The sequence below is a fragment of the Mus pahari genome, chromosome 7, assembly GCF_900095145.1.
Source record: "Mus pahari chromosome 7, PAHARI_EIJ_v1.1, whole genome shotgun sequence".
Lineage (NCBI taxonomy): Eukaryota > Metazoa > Chordata > Mammalia > Rodentia > Muridae > Mus > Mus pahari.
This window is the reverse complement of record NC_034596.1, coordinates 3,657,010-3,676,007: the sequence shown is the minus strand read 5'-3', so window position 1 is coordinate 3,676,007 and position 18,998 is coordinate 3,657,010. Positions and strand designations below refer to the sequence as shown.

The window sequence follows — 18,998 nt, the reverse complement described above, 5'->3', positions numbered from 1 at the left end:
AGATGACTTGATGTAGCTGACTGGTAAGTACAAGGAGTGCTGATAAGGATGATATATATATATATATATATATATATATATAGAGAGAGAGAGAGAGAGAGAGAGAGAGAGAGAGAGAGAAACCAATAGATATCTCCTTCCACCTCAGGGATGGCATGCATGCTTTTGTGGCTTTCTGCCTTCTGTGTAAAAGTGGAGCTGCTTAGAGTCTGTATTAGCCCCTTTCCTGTTGCTGTGATAAAACACCCTGAGGAAGGCAACTTAACGGAGAAAAAGTTCATTTTAGCTCGTGGTTCCAGAGAGAGCACGTCTGTCATGCTGGGGAAAGCAGACATGTTGTAGGAGCACTAAAATGGCTGATCAGGTTTCCATCCACATACAGGGAGCAAAAAGAAAGAACAGGCTCATGGCCACTTTATGATGCAAAAATACATTTAGTCCAGCTTTTTCAAAAGCCCCCTAAATCATTACTGTTCAAAAAGCCAAACCCCAGAGTGTACTGTGAGCTACAAGGCAATCTCTTACCTGTGTCAGTCCCTGTAAGTTAAAAACAAGTGAACAAATTCCATAGTTTCTAAATATACTAGCACTCCAAAACGTAACAGAAGATAAAATGAGAAACACATGGACCAAAGCAAGGCTGAAGCCTAGCAGGGCAAATGCTAAATCCCGTCACATGTTAGGTCTTCAGTTTTAAAGAGCGTACATTACCCACCCCTTTTCAGTTTTGCTGCTTGGCATATACATCTTTCCTTCTGGGCTGGATGGACTCTCTGTATGCTGCTCTCTTTGGGGATATCCCACAGTTCTGGCATCTCTGACATCTTAGTGTCGCCACTGTATTCTGGGCTTCACCTTTACTGCTTTACCAGTGGCCTCCTAAGATCTACTTATAGGCACCTCAATCCTGCCCCACATTGCCTATCCTCCGTGGTTCTCAGAAACTGGGGGGAAGCAGTCCATGACTTCTTCAATCTTGTCTCTTTCTTGTCTCTAAAACCATTTCCACATTAATGAGATTACCACACTCAGATGCTAGCTTAAGATGCCCCCCAGCACCCTTAGATCACAACTACAGCAGCTTCTACACACTGAAGCCAATGAAAGCCTTACTAGGCAATTGCTTGCTAGGATCGAGTAATTCCTAGGTTCTCTTCACAAGTTGGGGTCTGGCCCCCAGGGCACCTTTTCAATTTTTTCAGTGCAGAGTAAGAGACTCTCTCTAGTAATTAATCTCCTTAACCATTACTACCTCTTTTCAAACATTTGACTGAAAGCTTAAGCTTCCTCAGCAAGCTCCATATTTTATTTCTTTCTGCCTCACTTGTTGCTTTTTTGTGTTCATTTTAGAACTGCACAAGAGTAGTCAATAATAACCATACCAGAGACTCAGTATTACACTGTCTTGAAACTCTGCCAAAGAAAATAGCCTGTTGCATTTTAATTTAGCTGATTCAAATTCTCAGGACCTGGGCAGAATACAGCCAGATTCTTTGCCAAAATGTCATATGGAAGGCTTCTAGCCCAGTTGTTAATAGCGTCCTGTTTAGCTCAGAACCTCATGAGTCCTACCTCCACTGTCTTCATTACCTTTCAAGAGCTGTCTGCAAGGCATTAGAATGGCCCAGTAGGCTCTGCTTACAGCATTCAATAGTCCAATGTTCCAAACCTTTCCATGTTCTTCATAGCAACAACTCCAGTGTCATGGCACTAGTTTCCTTATTGGTTACTTTGCTGTTGCTATGATAAAACACATACAAGCCAACTTAGAAGAGAAAGGGCCTGTTTTAGATTATGGTTCCAGTGGGTTAGAGTCTGTCATGGGAGGAAAGGCATGGCATGTTAGCAGAAGCAGGAAGTTGGCTACTCATATGTTTATCTACATAGAAGAAGCAGAGAGAATACAAGAAGAATGGCAAAGGTATCAACTCCCAAAGCCCAGCTCCAGTGATGTCCTTCCCACTGCAAGGCTAAAGGTTCCATAACCTTCCCAATCAGTGTCACCACCTAGGAGCTAAGTGTTCAAAGACATAACGTAAGCCTACTGGGGACATTGCTTATTTAAACCACCAGAATTCTTGACAAGGTGGATGCTGTTTTCGCTAATCTTCTATAATGTTTTCCATTTTCATTTATCCTCATTTATGAAAATTTAACCAGAGGGACTACATCTTTAGCTAAGTATTACTGATCCTCCAAGTAGAACAGAATATCTATTAGCCTTTATCTCTCGCTCTCTTTTTTTTTGTTGTTGTTGTTTTTTTTTGTTTTTTTGAGACAGGGTTTCTCTGTGTAGCCCTGGCTGTCCTGGAACTCACTCTGTAGACCAGACTGGCCTCGAACTCAGAAATCCGCCTGCCTCTGCCTCCCGAGTGCTGGGATTAAAGGCGTGTGCTACCACACCCGGCTAGCCTTTATCTCTTGTACACTGTTTCATTTCTCTCAAGTCAATTGACAACATCCCTCAGTGAGGGTTGGCTGCTTTCAGATTTTGAGACTAGTCACTTTGAGGAGTGTCCCTCTATTTCTCAGTGGGTAGACAGTTAATTGGCTTCAGATAGAGTCATAGAGTCAGTTTGAGAGAAAAGATAAAACAACACAGAAGGGAACTCATTTATTAACAGAATAAACATCTTTAAGATTTAAAAATTTACATGTGTTTTATGTATGTATATGTGTATGTATGTATGTATGTATTTGTGTGTCTGCACACATGTGAGAACACATATAAGTAGTTACACAAAGAGGCCAGAAGTCAGTGTTGAGTATTTTTCACATTATTATTGTTTTGAGACATGGTCTCTTCTCTGAACCCCGAGCTCATCAGTCCTGGAGTACCGCCTGTCTTCATTCCTGGTTACTTGGGTGGCAGATGCTCAAACAAAACACCCAATGCTGGGAATCTGAATTTAGGTCCCATGCTTGTGCAGCAAGCTCTCGGCCCACTGAGTTATTCCCCTAATCCCAATTCAAGATTATTCTACGTATTTTTTAATTTATACAGAATCCATACAATGATGGGGTTGAATTTTTAAATGTATCTTTTTAAACTGATGGATGAAAACTAAAGTCATACTTATTTGTGGAATATCATGTGATTTTTTTTTCCCCTCATGTTTGTCTTTGCAAATGTATAGGTACATGTAGGCATATGCATGTGAAGCTCAGAGTACATTCTCAGCTATTGCTCCTCAGTTACTATCCACCTTGTTTATTTGCGATAGAATCTCATGGTCCTAAAACTTGCCACATAACCGAGGCTGTCTAGCCAGGAAGCTTCAGGGACCTACTGGTCTGAACCTCCCTGGCATGGGATGGTGTTGATATATGTATATGTTCATTATGGAATGTTCTTAATCAAGTTAAACACTTGTCTCCTCAAACATTTATCACTTTTTTTGTGGTAAAAAACCAAAAAAAAAAAAAAAAACCCACTTAACTTCCCCCCCAATCTCTTTGAAGTACATACTACATTGTTAACACCACTGTACAACAGACCACCAGAATTTCTTATTTCTATGTAAGTTAGTACCTATTGCTCAGTCTCCTTCCCTCCCCTAATCTCCCAGCCTCTAGTAATGACCATTTTACTCTTAACATCTCCAACTCTTTATATGCCACATGGGAGCGAGATTATGCAGTACTCATCTTTCAGTTACTGGCTTATTTCAATTAATGTAATTATCTTCAGTTCTATCCATGTTGTCACAAATGACAGGATTTTAGTCTGTTTTATGGCTGACTATACTCCATTGGGTGTGTATAGCACATTATCTTTACCCATTCATCAGTTGATGGGCACTTCAGCTGTTTCCATCTCTCGCTATTATGGATAGTGCCGCAGTAACATTGGAGTGCAGATGTCTCTTTGATGCACTGATTCCATTTCCTTTGGATATATACCCAGAAATGGATTTCTGGATCATATGGTAGTTCTATTTTTAATTTTTGAGGAATCTCCATACTGTTTTCCATAATGGAGGTAGTAATTTGCATTTCCAACCACAGTGCACAAGGGTTCCCTTTCTTCCACATCCTCATCAGCACTTGCTGCCTTTTGTCTTTTTGATAGTAGCCATTCTTATGGAAGTGAGATGATATCTCATTGTGGTTTTGATTTGCATTTCCCTGTTTATTAGTGATGCTGAACACTTTTTTTCCACATACTTGGCCATTTGTGTAGAATAAAGGACAGCAGTTGTGGAATAAATGGGGTGGGTGAAAAAGCAGAGAGCACTATGGGTTTGAGACAAGGAGAGAAGGTAGCTGGCCAGATGGTTTGTGTTCTGAATAAAGCTGATTGGATGTCAGTCCTGGGAACCACAGGTAGAATTAAGTAGCCCAGGTTCCTAAATTGATCTGATAGAATGATCATCTCTGAAGCTTGATTATCTGTTTTTGTAATCTAGAGAAATGTTAAAGAAGAGTTGGTGCTTAGGCTGGGAGTGCAGCTCATTTACTAGATAGGGTTAGCTTCCCATCATGCAAACTTCACCCTGAGTTGGAAGATTAGAGCCAGTAGGTCTCACCCTCTTAAGATGGCCCTGGCTGTGCAGTGCCCACTGTTTGGTGGCAACTTTGAGGTGGAATAGGAGTGCTCAGCATTGCCAGTGGCCCAGATATGAGCACTGTCCGTGACACTGGGCTCTTTGACTCAGCATTGCCAGTGGCCCAGATATGAGCGCTGTCCATGACACTGGGCTCTTTGCTATTGCAGAGTTATCTTATTCTGAACACCTGTTCTTCCCATTGTTTGGTGTTACCTGGGCCAGGGTGTAGAGGGTGTAGAGGTCGCTGCAATGACTGTAGCAGCTCTGTGTGAGCAGAGTCTAAGGCCCCTGGTGGCTTTGCAACAGTGCACACTCAGTTTGCTGCAGCTCACCATAAGCTATCTGACCTTAAAATTATCAGTCAACTTCTAAGCAACTTTATGTATTTCCCTGTTATACCTTTAATCTTTGATTTAATTTCTTTCCCACCTACAGCAGTGACATGAATGAGAATTGCTATTTTTCAACCAATTAGAGCATCTAAGAATCCTTGTGAGCTTGCAGGGAAATTGTGAATCCATCATGATTTCTGTGCCCTAAGTGTCCCTTCTTCCTTCTGCCTTAGATCTGTCCATACTAAAGGAAATGTAACTGGAACTGATCTGATGATAAAACCAAGGCCCTTCAGACAAGATCACCTAGGAGGAAACCTTGCTTCCAAATGAAGACACCAACATTCAGATTTTCTACTTATTCAAAGGTATTTGAGGCAGTTTTATTAACTTGACTTGTTGGTAGTGACTTTGTAATGTTGATCTCTGTATGTAGGCTTTATAAATTTAAATCTTTTTTTTAAAGATTTATTTATTATTTTACGTAAGTACACTGTAGCTGTCTTCAGACACCCCAGACGAGGGCATCGGTTGTGAGCCATCATGTGGTTGCTAGGATTTGAACTCAGGACCTTTGGAAGAGCAGTCAGTACTCTTAACAGCTGAGCCATCTCTCCAGCCCCTTAAAAACTTCTTAAATGTTCAAGTGTGTAGCTTTTAGAGAACAGTTCACTGCTCCCATGTCCTGCCTCACTCCACTTTCCCTAAAATATCAGCAAGGAAAAAAATTTAGATTTTGGAAGATATATTTCTTCTAACTAACAAAGAGTATTGATGATACGATTAATACTCGGTAAATTAGTACTGAAGTAGACCGTGCCTGAGTGTCCCTGCACACCTGTATTCCCAGGCCTTTGGAGACTGAGATAGGGGAGTCACCATGAGGTTGAGGCCCTGTTTCCACAGAGCAGAGATAAAAAGAAAGTCAATTTAGTGGTTATTTGACTATGTAATGATCCTTGACTTTGACCACTAAATCCAACATCCTAACAGACCCACCCACTCATTCATAGTGTGACCTCTAGTGAGGGCATTCTGTGGGTCGATTAGAAACTTGTTTTTCCTTTTTCTTAAACTCAGTGTCCAGGAGTGTCACTGTTATTCTTATGGGACCTTTGGGTCTGGTGGACTACTTTCACCTGGAAGAGGAAGGCAAGGAACATACTAGAGAGTCACGTGACTCCTCTAAACCACAGGGTGGATACATGAGACAACTAAAATCAAAAAGGAAGATAATGTCAGAGGAAACAAAACAACAGCAGTTATCTAGTTTTTTTAGAATGCATACAGATTATAAACAGGGGAGAGTTATTTATGTTTCATTTTAAAAATGAAATATTTGGTTTTTTACTAAATTTTTCTAGACAGATGTAAAGAATGTTTGTTGGGGTAGGCAAAGTTGATTCATTTCTAGATATTTTTACAGAAATTTAGAAAATAGTATTTTGTTAGAATAGAAAGATAAAAAACTAAGAATAGCTGGGCAGTGGTGTCACGTGCCTTTAATCCCAGCACTCGGGAGGCAGAGGCAGGCGGATTTCTGAGTTCGAGGCCAGCCTGGTCTACAGAGTGAGTTCCAGGACAGCCAGGGCTACACAGAGAAACCCTGTCTCAAAACAAAACAAAACAAAACAAAACAAAAACAAAACCTAAGAATAACGTGTCGCCTATTAGGAGGGTTCATCCCTATTGTTAGGAGACTGTGGAAAGCAGCACGCTAAAGAGGGTGAGACTAGTGCGGTGGTGACCCAAACTGGCCTGAGCTGTGAAAGGCTTCCCTCCTAGCAAAGGATGGTGCAACCAATCACTTTCTTAAAGAAAAGTTAGCTCATATCAGGTACAGGTGTGATGTTGCCTTAGTAGCACGTTTGAAAAATGTCACTGGCATCTAGTACTATATACATGTACCTTCCCATGTTTATTTTGTGTGTGTGTGTGTGTGTGTCATTTTGAATCAAAGGTAAGTAATGCATAAATAAAAGATTTGTCTTACTCTTAGAACTATCATACTTATTGTTTTCAGATATGACATTTCTTCTTAACTCTACTTAGTATCATTTGAGTGTCCAAGCTTTATAATAAAACAAAAAAATAGTTTTTAGATTTGTGGAAAGATGTAAGTTCCTATAGAACTTTATTATGAATGATGTTGATGACATAGGCTACTCAGCATGCGTACTCTGAGGCCAGCAAGACTAAAATCAACATCTGAAAATAAATGATGTACAGCCATAATGATTTTGATTCCTTTTATTTGTTTATTACCAATAGGCAAGATTTGGGTGTTGGAAATTATGATCATATGAATTTGCCTGCTAATTGTTTGTGGATGCTGTGATTCTACTTCTAAACTTTCTCTGTAGTTTAAAATAGGTAGCTTAAATTCTTGCTCAAAATTTTGAATTAATCGATTTCACATACCTCCCCAATAATGCAAGGTCTCATGAGGTAATTTTCCCTTTTGAAAATAAAGAGAATTGAACGTTTCCTAATACCTTTGAACTGAAGTCTCTCACAATGTTTTAGAGAAGTTTAGGTTCTGAGATCATGAAATTGTTTTTCTGGGTTTGATTCCAGTAAAGTGAAATCAGTAAAACTTGAGAGAATGATTTTAGGCCCTAGAAGATTTACCAGAGTATATGTTCTTTATTACATGTTACACAACTACCGTGCTACCTTTAAATATTTTTTTTGTCTGGTCTGAGGAAAGAGTTGGACAGAAATTTGAGTAAAGTAGGTGAGGGAAGGGCGAAGCCTGTGCTGTGTTGTGCTGTGGTCTTCATGGACGGCACAGTCTTCTTTCCTGACACCCCAGGAAACTGAATTTATGATTCTTAACTTCTTTATAATAATTAGCATTTAGAGGTGTCGTGAAATGTGTGCATAAAACAATGTAAATGAGTTTTGGAGTGATATTAATGAATATTATTATAAAACCAGAGTGCCCTGCTACTAAGGTAACTAGGAATTTCCTTTTCATAGGAAAAAAAAAAAATCTCAGTACACACTACAAATGAGAAGCTTGTAAAACCAGTTTCAAAGTTAATGATAAATATTATGCTTGGAGAGAAAGTAAAATGAGCTTTTGGCAAAAATGTCTTATCAAAGGCATACCATCTGGAAAAGCAATTAGTGTCATATGTATGCTAGAGGGTATTTTGTTTTTCGGTAGAAGAAAAGCTCTGATATTCAGAGAACATACCAACACTTCACTTAGGTGTTGCTGGTTAACATTGAAGATCTAAACAAGAGCTTTCTTGTTTGTGTCTTGTTTTGGTTGATTTTTGGTCGATTTATTTTAAAACTCCTTATAGCCCAGAGAAGTTGCATTTGTTCCTTCAGCTTAAAGCACAAACAACTACAGAAAACTACAAAAAGCTATAGGAATGGGAGTCTTGGATTATTGGGTATAGAGATTGCAACATATCAGTTCATATTCTAATGTTTTTCAGGGATAGAATTAGTATTCAATAATTTATTTTCAATCATGATTCAGTATTGAAAAGAATAAGAATTATAGCTGTAAGCAGCATTCGGCCACTAAACCCATATCTCTTCAGAAATTGTAAAGAAATAAATGGTCAGGAACTATAGAATTATGTTTTGCGACACTATCATATGCTGTCTACACAGGGGAATGTGCTTATATCTTTGTGAATTCATAATTTGTAAATTGAATAAATATTTACTGACAAATGATAATTTTGTTTTTCTTATTTCAGAGGGTCTGATTTAGTATTTCATGTAGGTCAACCTCATTAATATCACAAGTTTTGATGTTAGAAATGAGATATATAGACTTTATAAAGTCTGATTTATACATAAAATAACTCAATCTCTAAGAGTTTAACTATTTTCCTATCTGATTATTTTACTAAGTTATAAAAAGTAAGGGAATTAAAAATTCCTAGAGTGAAGTAATAGTAGCAAAGTCGACTTACCTGAGCTTTTGGAATATAGCTAAGACATTTCCAGGAGAGGAGTTTACAGCTGAAGACACTGCAACAGAAGGATCCTTGGGGCTTGCTCACCAACTAGTCTACCCAAATCCATGTGTGTCTACTTCAGTGAGAGACTCTGTCTTGTATCACCAGAGCTTGCTGTCTAGCCAGCCTCAAACTCAAGTTCAGTGTGAAACTCTACAATGCAGTGTGTCAGAGAGTGATAAAGAAAGATACTCAGTGCCTTGCTTTGCCCTCCATATTCATGTACATGGGCACATATACCTACACACTCATGTGCGCACCCAACACACATACAAGAGAGAGCCTGCATCACAAAATATGTGGAGAATTATTGAGGACGATACACGTGCACACACATGCATATATTCACACAAATATAAATAAGCGTGTAAAAATAAGTCAGAGAGAACTCAAATTACTTAATGATTGTACCATAAAATCTTAGAAAAAGAACTGGCAAGTCCAAATTAGTAGACAGAAATAAATAATGAAAACCGGGTGAAATTAATGAAATGTACACTAACAGAGCAAGAATCAAGGAAGCAGAGTAATTGTGGCTTCATAGAATGAATTGGGTAGAGTACCGTCTGTTTCTATTTTGTGGAATAGTTTGAGAAGAACTGGAATTAGGTCTTCTTTGAAGGTCTGATTGAACTCTGCACTAAACCTATCTGGTCCTGGGCTTTTTTTTTGGTTGGGAGACTATTAATTACTGTTTCTATTTCTTTAGGGGATAGGGGACTCTTTAGATCATTAATCTGATCCTGATTTAACTTTGGTACCTGGAATCTGTCTAGAAAATTGTCCATTTCATCCAGGTTTTCCAGTTGTGTTGAGTATAGGCTTTTGTAGCAGGATCTGATGATTTTTTTGAATTTCCTCAGATTCTGTTGTTATATCTCCCTTTTTATTTTTGATTTTGTTAATTAGGATACTGTCCCTGTGCTCTCTAGTTAGTCTGGCTAAGGGTTTATCTATCTTGTTGATTNTCTCAAAGAACCAGCTCCTGGTTTGGTTGATTCTTTGTATAATTCTTTTTGTTTCCACTTGGTTGATTTCAGCCCTAAGTTTGATTATCTCCTGCCTTCTACTCCTCTTGGGTGAATTTGCTTCCTTTTGTTCTAGAGCTTCTAGGTGTGCTGTCAGACTGCTAGTGTATGCGCTCTCCAGTTTCTTTTTGGAGGCCCTCAGTGCTATGAGTTTTCCTTTTAGGACTACTTTCATTGTGTCCCACAAGTTTGGGTATGTTGTGGCTTCATTTTTATTAAACTCTAAAAAGTCTTTAATTTCTTACTTTATTTCTTCCTTGACGAAGTTATCATTGAGTAGAGTGTTATTCAGCTTCAACTGAGCTGAAGGGGTTTGCAGCCCCATAGGAGGAACATCAATATGAACTAACCAGTATCCCTAGAGCTCCTTGGGACTAAACCACCAACCAAAGAAAACACATGGTGGGACTTGTGGCTCTAGCTATATCTATAGCAGAGGATGGCCTGCCTAGTCGGTCATCAATGGGAAGAGAGGCCCTAGGTCCAATGAAGGCTCTATGCCCCAGTATGAGGGAATGCCAGGGCCAGGAATGAGAGTGGGTGGGTTGGGGAGCAGGGAGGTGGGGAGGGGATAGGGGATTTTCAGAAGGGAAACTAGGAAAGGGGATGACATTTGAGATGTAAATAAAGAAAATATCTAATAAAACATATTTTATATATATATATGAAGGAAGGAAACAAAGAATTTGGGTGGGGGGTGCAGAAACATGATTAACAAAACTGTAGTGGAATTAAAACTGGAGCGAAGACCCAGATTAATAAAATTTGAGATGAAAAGGGAGATGTTAGGACATAGTCTACTGAAATCCAGAGGTCAATTAGAAACTTCTTTGAAAACCTGTATTCCAAAGCAAACAAACAACAAACAAACAAATAAACACCCTTGGAAAATCTAGATACATTCATTTTCTAAAATTAAATCAAGAGGACCTATATATACAACTTGTACACAGTTGTATAAAAGCCTTTCCTGCAGGATTCTCTTTAAAGAAGAGCTAACACTAGGGTCCTGAAATGGCTTCATAGAATAGCTAGAGGAGAAACAGTAACAAATGTTGTGAAGCCAGAACCATTCTGATACAAAAGCAGGACAGGAAAACTAACAACAAAAAGAGAAAACTGTGGAACAGTTTTACTAATGAGTGGAAGGGGATTGTTGCTCCAGAGAAGGGGGATGCTAGAGGGGTGAGGGGGGGAGTGGGTAAATGAATGGAGGAACACACTCTTAAAGGCATAGGGGAGGGGTGACAGGGAATGGGACAACATTGGAAATGTAAATAATAATAATAATAATAATAATAATAATAATAATAATAAAGATGCTAAAAAAGAAGACAATACACTGTAACCAAGTTTACTTAAGGGGTGTAAGAATGAACATGGTTCAGTATATACAAATCAGCAAATATAACAGCAACAACAAAAATAAAAACAAATAAAACATAAATAAATTTAAGAACAGAAGTCACAAGATGTAGATGGAAACCATGCATTTAACAAAACCTGACATCCCCGCATGATGAAAGTCCTGAAGAAGCTAGGAATGGGAGGTGTGTATCTCAGCTTAATACAGAATATATGTGACAAACCTGAGAGCCAGCAGGGTACTCCATGTAGAGAGACCCAGAAACATTTCCTTTATATATGAGAAAGGGTGCCCAACTCTCTACATCCTTATCTAATATAGTGTACTCAGTGTTAGCTACAGCAAAAGTCAAGTCGAAGAAATAAAAGATACAAACAGAAAGGGAAGAAGTCAGATTATCCCCATGTTTAAACAGTATAATCCAATACACAAAAGACTGCAAAAACATTACCATCGAACTCTTAGGTCTGACCAGGTGTGGTGCTGCATGCCTTTGGGAGGTAGAGGAAGGTGGACCTCTGAGTTTGAGGCTAGCCTGGTCTACACAGAGTTCCAGGACAGCCTGGACTACACAGAGGAAGGGGATATTTGCAGAACAGTCCTATTCACAGAAAACTGGGGTTAGGGGAGCAGGAGGCAAAGGGAGAAATCAAAGAAGATACCAGAAGATCCAAAAACTTCCCAAATTCTTGGATTAGCAGAATTAATATTGTGAAATAATTAATATATTATTAAAATATATTATAATATATTGTGAATATATTATTAAAATGATTTAAGGACTGGAGAGATGGCTCAGTGGTTAAGAGCATTGACTGCTCTTCTGAAGGTCCTGAGTTCAAATCCCAGCAACCACATGGTTGCTCACAACCATGTGCAATGAGATCTGATGCCCTCTTCTGGAGTGTCTGAAGACAGCTACAGTGTACTTACATATATAATAAATAAATAAATCTTTATAAAAAATTTAAGATTTAGTACATCAAAATTCCAATATATTCTTCCCAGTAGAAAAAAATCTATTCTAAGATTAATTTGCTAGTACAAAAGAATATGAAAAGCTAAAGCAATCTTTTGCTAAAGGAGCAGTTCTGGAGGTATCCCAATACCTAAGCTCAAATTATACTACAGAGCCATCATAGTAAAAACAGCATGGTAATGGCGCGAAACCAGATGCATAGGTCGATGTTATAAAATAAGAATGCCAGGACAGATGCAGCCATCTGATTGTTGACAAAGGTATTCAGACCATACTTTGGAGAAAGACAGCCTCTTTAGCAAATTGTGCTAGAAAATCTGATGCATCCTTATGTAAAGAATGAAACCATGCTCCCATCTTTGACTCTGTGTAATAATCAACTCAACATGGATATAAGGCTTTAATTTAAAACTTGAAGTTGAACTTGGTAAGGGAAAATAGTTGAAGTCTTAGGATAGACATATCTTTCTGAATAGGACTCTCAAAGAGTTCACAACATAATAACAAGAATGAACAAATGAGATTGCATCAGAACAAAACAAGAACGACTGCTTCCCCAGCAGAGGAGCGAGCCTGTGAAGACTCAACCTATAGAACAGAATAGGAGAGAAATTTTTCCAGCTGTGCATCTGACAAGAGATTAGTATCTAGAAAGCTTAAGAACTAAAAAATAAATAAATAAATAAAGGAAATAATTAATAAATGTGAATAAACTAAACAGAAAGTTCTCAAAAGAAGTTCAAATGGCCAAATAAATACATGAGAAATTGCTAACCACACCGAACTACCAAAAGAATGCAAATCAAAATTATATTGCTATTCAGTCTTGTCCCAGTCAGAATAAGCGTCATCAAGACAACCAACACGGTGAGAGTGTGAGGAGCAGGGCTCGCGGGGGGGGGGGGGGGGGAGCTGTTGGTTGGGGTGTAAGTTCCTAGTGCAGCCATCGTGGAAATCTGTAGGGATGTTACTCAAAAGGCTTAAATTAGAAGTGCATTGTAATCCAGCTACGCCGCTCCTGGGTTTACAGAACAGGAACCCAAGTAAGCAGATGGCAAAGAGGCCTGCATGTCATGCTTTCTTTGATGCTGTTCACAATGGCCTAATGATGGAGTCAGCCTTGGTGCTGCTCCTCAGAGGGTGAATGGCACGATGTCATCAGGAGGAAAACGGACGGCAGTGGAGACCATCATATTAAGTGAAATAAGGCACATGTTTTTTCCTCATATGCAGAACCTAGATTAAAGTGTGTGCATATATGACAGGGAAGTAGGAGGGAGGCCTGCGAGAAGAGGGCAAGGACCAGTGTGGGGCACAGGAGGGTAATGAGCGAAGAGCCTGAGAAACATGTATGAAACGTCATGGTGAAGCCCACACTTTATATACAGAATTAACCCAGAAGAGGAGAAAAACAATAAAATATATTTTAGCATGAAACATGCTTTCTGTAATCAAAGGCAAACAGAAAAGAGTAGGAATCTTTGTCTTCTAATAAGTCAGATTAAAATATCTAGTTATCAGCTTTGATATAATAATGATTATTTTTTTAATTCAACAGACTACTGAAAGTAGATTTAAGTGAAAAATCTTGCTTAATGTCTCATTTCATGTACCATCATATCAGCGAATCTGGCAGGTGGTTTTTAATTAGAAATTTTTACTTTAGTAAAAATAAAGAATAAAAAAGAAATAGGTTGAATAAGATTGGTTGCATCTCAAACTGATACCAATCTGTGGTCATAAACAGTTTTGCAATGAGGCTATTTAAAAAAAAAAAATAAAAAAAAAAAAAAAAAAAAAAAAAAGGATGGGGGGGGACTTTAGCAAAACAATCCAGATGCAAAAGCAGTGGACTGTGGCTGGTCAAAGAAGAGACCTTTAGCATATCAATAAGCATAACAACAAAGCCGGGCCTGGTGGCGCAAACCTTTAATCCCAGCACTCAGGAGGCAGAGGCAGGCAGATTTCTTAGTTCGAGGCCAGCCTGGACCTCAAAGTTTCAGGACAGCCAGGGCTATACAGAGAAACCCTGTCTTGAAAAAAACCAAAAAAAAAAAAAAAACAAACAAACAAAAAAACCAAACATAACAACAATATAATGCTTCACTTTGAATACACTATACATGTATTTTACATGTGAGTCCCAAAGATGCTTATAAACATACAAGCTGCCACACTTAATTTTGTTTGAAATATACTTAGGAACCAGCTATACTTCAGGGTTTCTCAGGGAAGTTTTAGTTACTAGAAGGAGAAAGGGCAATGGAGCAGAATGTCACCATTTGGAACAAATTCCTGATCTTAAGCAAAGGTCGCCAGTGGCTGCTAAAGGAAGACTTAGTGGGCATTTACAGTGCAGCCATCCTGTGAGGTAATCTCGCTTCCAAATGAAATTTGAATCCAAATCTGACCAAGTCTCTACTTCTAATGCTAGTTTATGGGAATAGGGAAATATGTGAAGTGAAATGCTGGATATTGTCAGCAAAATACGTGTCCTTGGTCCACAAGCTCCCCCACACACACAGAGTCTGAGAAAAGGGAGGAACAGAAACAGACAGAACATTAGGTCACTACTGGCAATGCTGGAACTTTCAGATGGTCCAGATTTTGTCCATAGGCATCTATGTCACAATCATGGAAGTTTGAATACTGATTGGATATTTGATATTTAAGAACTATCCTTGCCGTGCAGTGGTGGTGCACACCTTTAATCCCAGCACTTGGGAGGCAGAGGCAGGCGGATTTCTGAGTTCAAGACCAGCCTGGTCTACAAAGTGAGTTCCAGGACAGCCAGGGTTACACAGAGAAACCCTGTCTCAAAAAAAAACCAAAAAAAAAAAAAACTATCCTTAGTTCTAAATATGATAATAGCATGAAGTTATCTTTTAACAGTCCTGATATTTAGGAGGACACATTGACATATTTGTGGGTGCAACATATGCCTTCGATCTGATTATTTTCCGGTGTACAAGTAAGTCTTGTGGAAATGAGTTTTGCTGTCAAATGATTGACCATTGCTCATGTTAGGTGTTTATGACCGAGACAATGTACTGGTGGGAGGGGCAAAAGATAGTTTATAATTTTCTCAAATGGTTCTTGAAACTCCATCCCTTAAGTAAAAGGTCCAAAATTTTTTCTTTGTTCGCTTATGCTCACTTAGCAATGAGCTGAATTCTTAACTCAAATAATTTCTTGAGTTTTCAGTAGAGAAGATATTTCTCACAAAGGACAGATTGTCTGTGTAGTATTTATTATTTACGGCTCTATTCTAAGCACTCTATGCAGATTGACTCACTAGATTCTCACAAGAACTCCAGTGAAGAGAGGCTAGGTGCCAAAAGTTAATTACCTGCTGTTCGGGAGGGAGGCTGGACTGACCTCCAGGGCGCCCAGCCTTGCAGTCTGCTGACTTGCTGTCTTGTCTCTCTCGAGAACGTTCACTCCTGATGAATTATTTTCAATTATTTTATTTAATTGTTTTTACATTTGGTTTTCAGTATGCTGGTTGGTGAGTCCAATTTTAAAAGGCCACTTTTCATTTGTATTTTTATTTTGGAACTTGTCTTAATGCTTAAGAGAATACAGAGGTCTGTTGAGTTTACTCCTTTATTAATACAAGGAATTGAGTAACAGACAAAAAATTAGTTTAGTATGTAGCAGAACAATCTAAGAGTCAAGTGTGCTATAACAGCATCTGTAGCTACAGAAATACCTTGACCTGTAAGCCGCTTATTTGTGGCTTCTCTTACTTCAGTTTCTTCTTGGTTTTATCAGTCTACTTTGTGAAATTCTCTGTGCCTCTCTGTAACATTACACCTCCTCCCCATAACTCCTACACCTATTGCATAATTGCACTTGACTTTTTAGAAGCTACTTGAGATAAAATAAGTCAATCTACTTACTACAGTATTTAGCACATGTGATATGCATTTAGTAAATATACCTCTCTGTTTGAGAAACAACTACAAAGTACTGTTCAAAAATTGTTCTTTATCCTTTAATATATAAAACTGTAAAAGAAAAAATATGCCTTGGTGAGTTTGGAAGTCCTAGGCTTAGGCATATGGGGAAACTGTGAAGATATGTGATAGTGATTTTAATGTATAACTGTTATGTTCTGTGTAAAGAACTTAAAAAAATAATCATCTTTGAGTCTGGCAAAGGTTGACAAATAACACTAGTACACCAGGATGCCAGAAGAGTATTTGCTGTAGGCAGGCATTTCAGGAGAAAATCTGGCTTTTCCCAGCCCAGTTATAAAAAGGAGAATGTGAGATGCTGATGAGGTAGTGCAGTGTTCTGAGTGAGGCACATGGACTCTGAGAAAGAGCAAGTTTGATTTCACCCCCAAGAGAAAGAGATGGGTAACAGTTACAGACAGCCTTTTCCTGGCTCTTTAAGGACCCGGCATAGCTAATTAAATGTGGCATTGTTTCCCATGGACCATCACCTTCCTTCCTGCAGCTCACCTGCACCTGTCTATCTGTATAGTAAGAAATCAAAGAGACCCATTATAACTCTTGAGTGGTTATAGCTATTGAAATCAAGAGTTCATAGCTATTGAAATTATATATAAAGAGGAGGCTTTGCTCCTGGGACATAGGTTATTGGTAAGATAAAACATTGTTATTGAAGGACAAAGCTTATGACAGGAACTTATTCTTTTTTTCTGTTAACAGAAATTTTGAGGAAAAAAGACAAAGTCTGCACTCCATAGAGCCAGAATCTACTACACAGGAATAAGCATGTTCAGTTACCTGCTGGTAGCTGTAGTTGGTGAAAATACTGCAACAGTGTTGCTGTAAAGATGATCCTAAGTGACAAAGTGTGGTTGAGTGGTGGTGTCTGGGCTGGAGTGAAAGCAGAAGGAAAGAGAGCCACTAGGAGTAAGACAGAGGTGACGCTGGTGCTTAGTTACTGCAGTCTGTCAAGACACCGTGGTCAGATGGAGTTTCTTTTTTTTTTTTTTTTTTTTTTTTNAAATTTNTTTNTTNTTNTTTTNTTTATTTACATTTCAAATGCTATCCTGAAAGTTCCCTATACCCCACCCCCGTCCCTGCTCCCCTACCCACCCACTCCCACTACTTGGCCCTGGCCTTCCCCTGTGCTGGGTCATATAAAGTTTACAAGACCAAGGNGCCTCTCTTCCCAATGATGGCTGATTAGGCCATCTTCTGCTACATATGAAGCTAGAGACTCGAGCTCAGGGGGTACTGGTTAGTTCATATTGTTGTTCCACCTACAGGGTTGCAGCCCCCCTACAGCTCCTTGGGTACTTCCTCTAGCTCCTCCATTGGGGACCCTGTGTTCCATCCAATAGCTGGCTATGAGCATCCACTTCTGTGTTTGCCAGGCACTGGCATAGCCTCACAAGAGGCCGCTATATCAGGGTCCCTTCAGCAGTATCTTGCTGGCATGAGCATTAGTATCAGATGGAGTTTCTTATGCCACCCAGGCTGACTGGGGACTCTCGGGCTCAAGCGATGCTTTCCTCGCAGCTGAGCAGACACAGGCATGTTTAATACAACCCTGATTTCCATGTGAAGTTAGCTACTGTCTGTGTTCTGTGTAAGAGGTAACAACTGCAGGAAGGCTTACTTAGATGTTAAACATCTCAGTAGATGAGGCTTTATCCATTGCTTTGCCTTGGGATAAGACCTGGTTTGAAATGAAAACTTGATTTTTAATCAGATTGTTAAATAATAGGTTTCTTTTGTAAACAAATGCAAAAAATTTAGATTTGAAAAACAAAGGAGTTGGTTCTTTGATTCAATTTAAGGTTATGATATTTATTTGATACTATAGTTACAAATACATCTGTTGTGTGGCATCTTATACAAGAAAGGTTATATTTTTAACATGCTACTCACTAGACAAACTACATTTTTTTAGCTTTTAAAAACATTTGTAGGTGTATATTAATTGCACAGAATATTGGGTTTTTATGCATTCATATAATGTACTTCAGTCATCCTCTAGTTAAAGGAAGGATGCTTTACTAATTTTGACAATAGTGGTTTTGTGTGTGTGTGTGTGTGTGTGTGTGTGTGTGTGTGTATGTGTTATTTGCGCATTTGTATGTCTGCTACTATAGATCTAAACCAGTGCCTCTTGTGTGTAGGTAAGTTCTATATAACTGAGCTACACTCCTAGTCCATGGGATTTGATATGGCATGGCATTTTAAATATCTTATCACTTTAATTTCCTCAAATAACAATGAACATGAGACTTGGGTGTGTCTCAGTGATGAAGTACCTGCCTATATGTGCAAGGCCTCGACCTTTCACTCAACCCTTGCACCACAGAGTAAGATACAGAGGTCTAACATGGGGACACACAAATTAATATTACATTTTTGAGTTTGAAAAGACTGTTTGTTTGTTTGAGAGTCTTTTACTGACTGGCAAGATGGTGCAGTATAAAAGTACTTGTTGGAAAGCCCAAAACTCTTGAGTTCATCCTCCAGGACCCACCTGGTAGAAAGAAAACTGAGTACTGCTCCTTGTTTTGTGACCTTCACACATGTGCTGTGGGTGTGAACACATCCTAATTTAATTAAATGTAATACAAAATTTTATAGATTCTATGAGGTTCTTCCCTGTGTAGCCTATGTAACCTAGAACTTGGTAAATAGCCCAGGCTGACTTCAAACTTAATATCCTGCTGCCTCAGCCTCCTAAGTACTAAGGATTACACCACGCTCAGCTCTCTCTCTCTCTCTCTCTCTCTCTCTCTCTCTCTCTCTCTCTCTCTCTC

General features: G+C 38.9%; 1 protein-coding gene across 9 annotated transcripts in view; it reads left to right on the top strand.

Annotated features, from left to right (window-relative positions):
• Ncoa1 (nuclear receptor coactivator 1) overlaps positions 1–18,998 on the top strand; it is a 230,840-nt gene that overhangs the window by 54,500 nt on the left and 157,342 nt on the right. For all 9 annotated transcript variants that reach the window (XM_021201369.2, XM_029540757.1, XM_021201368.2 and 6 more), the window contains one exon: positions 5,116–5,250. The gene's annotated coding sequence lies outside the window, so the exon portion shown is untranslated. The remainder of the gene's footprint in view (positions 1–5,115; positions 5,251–18,998) is intronic.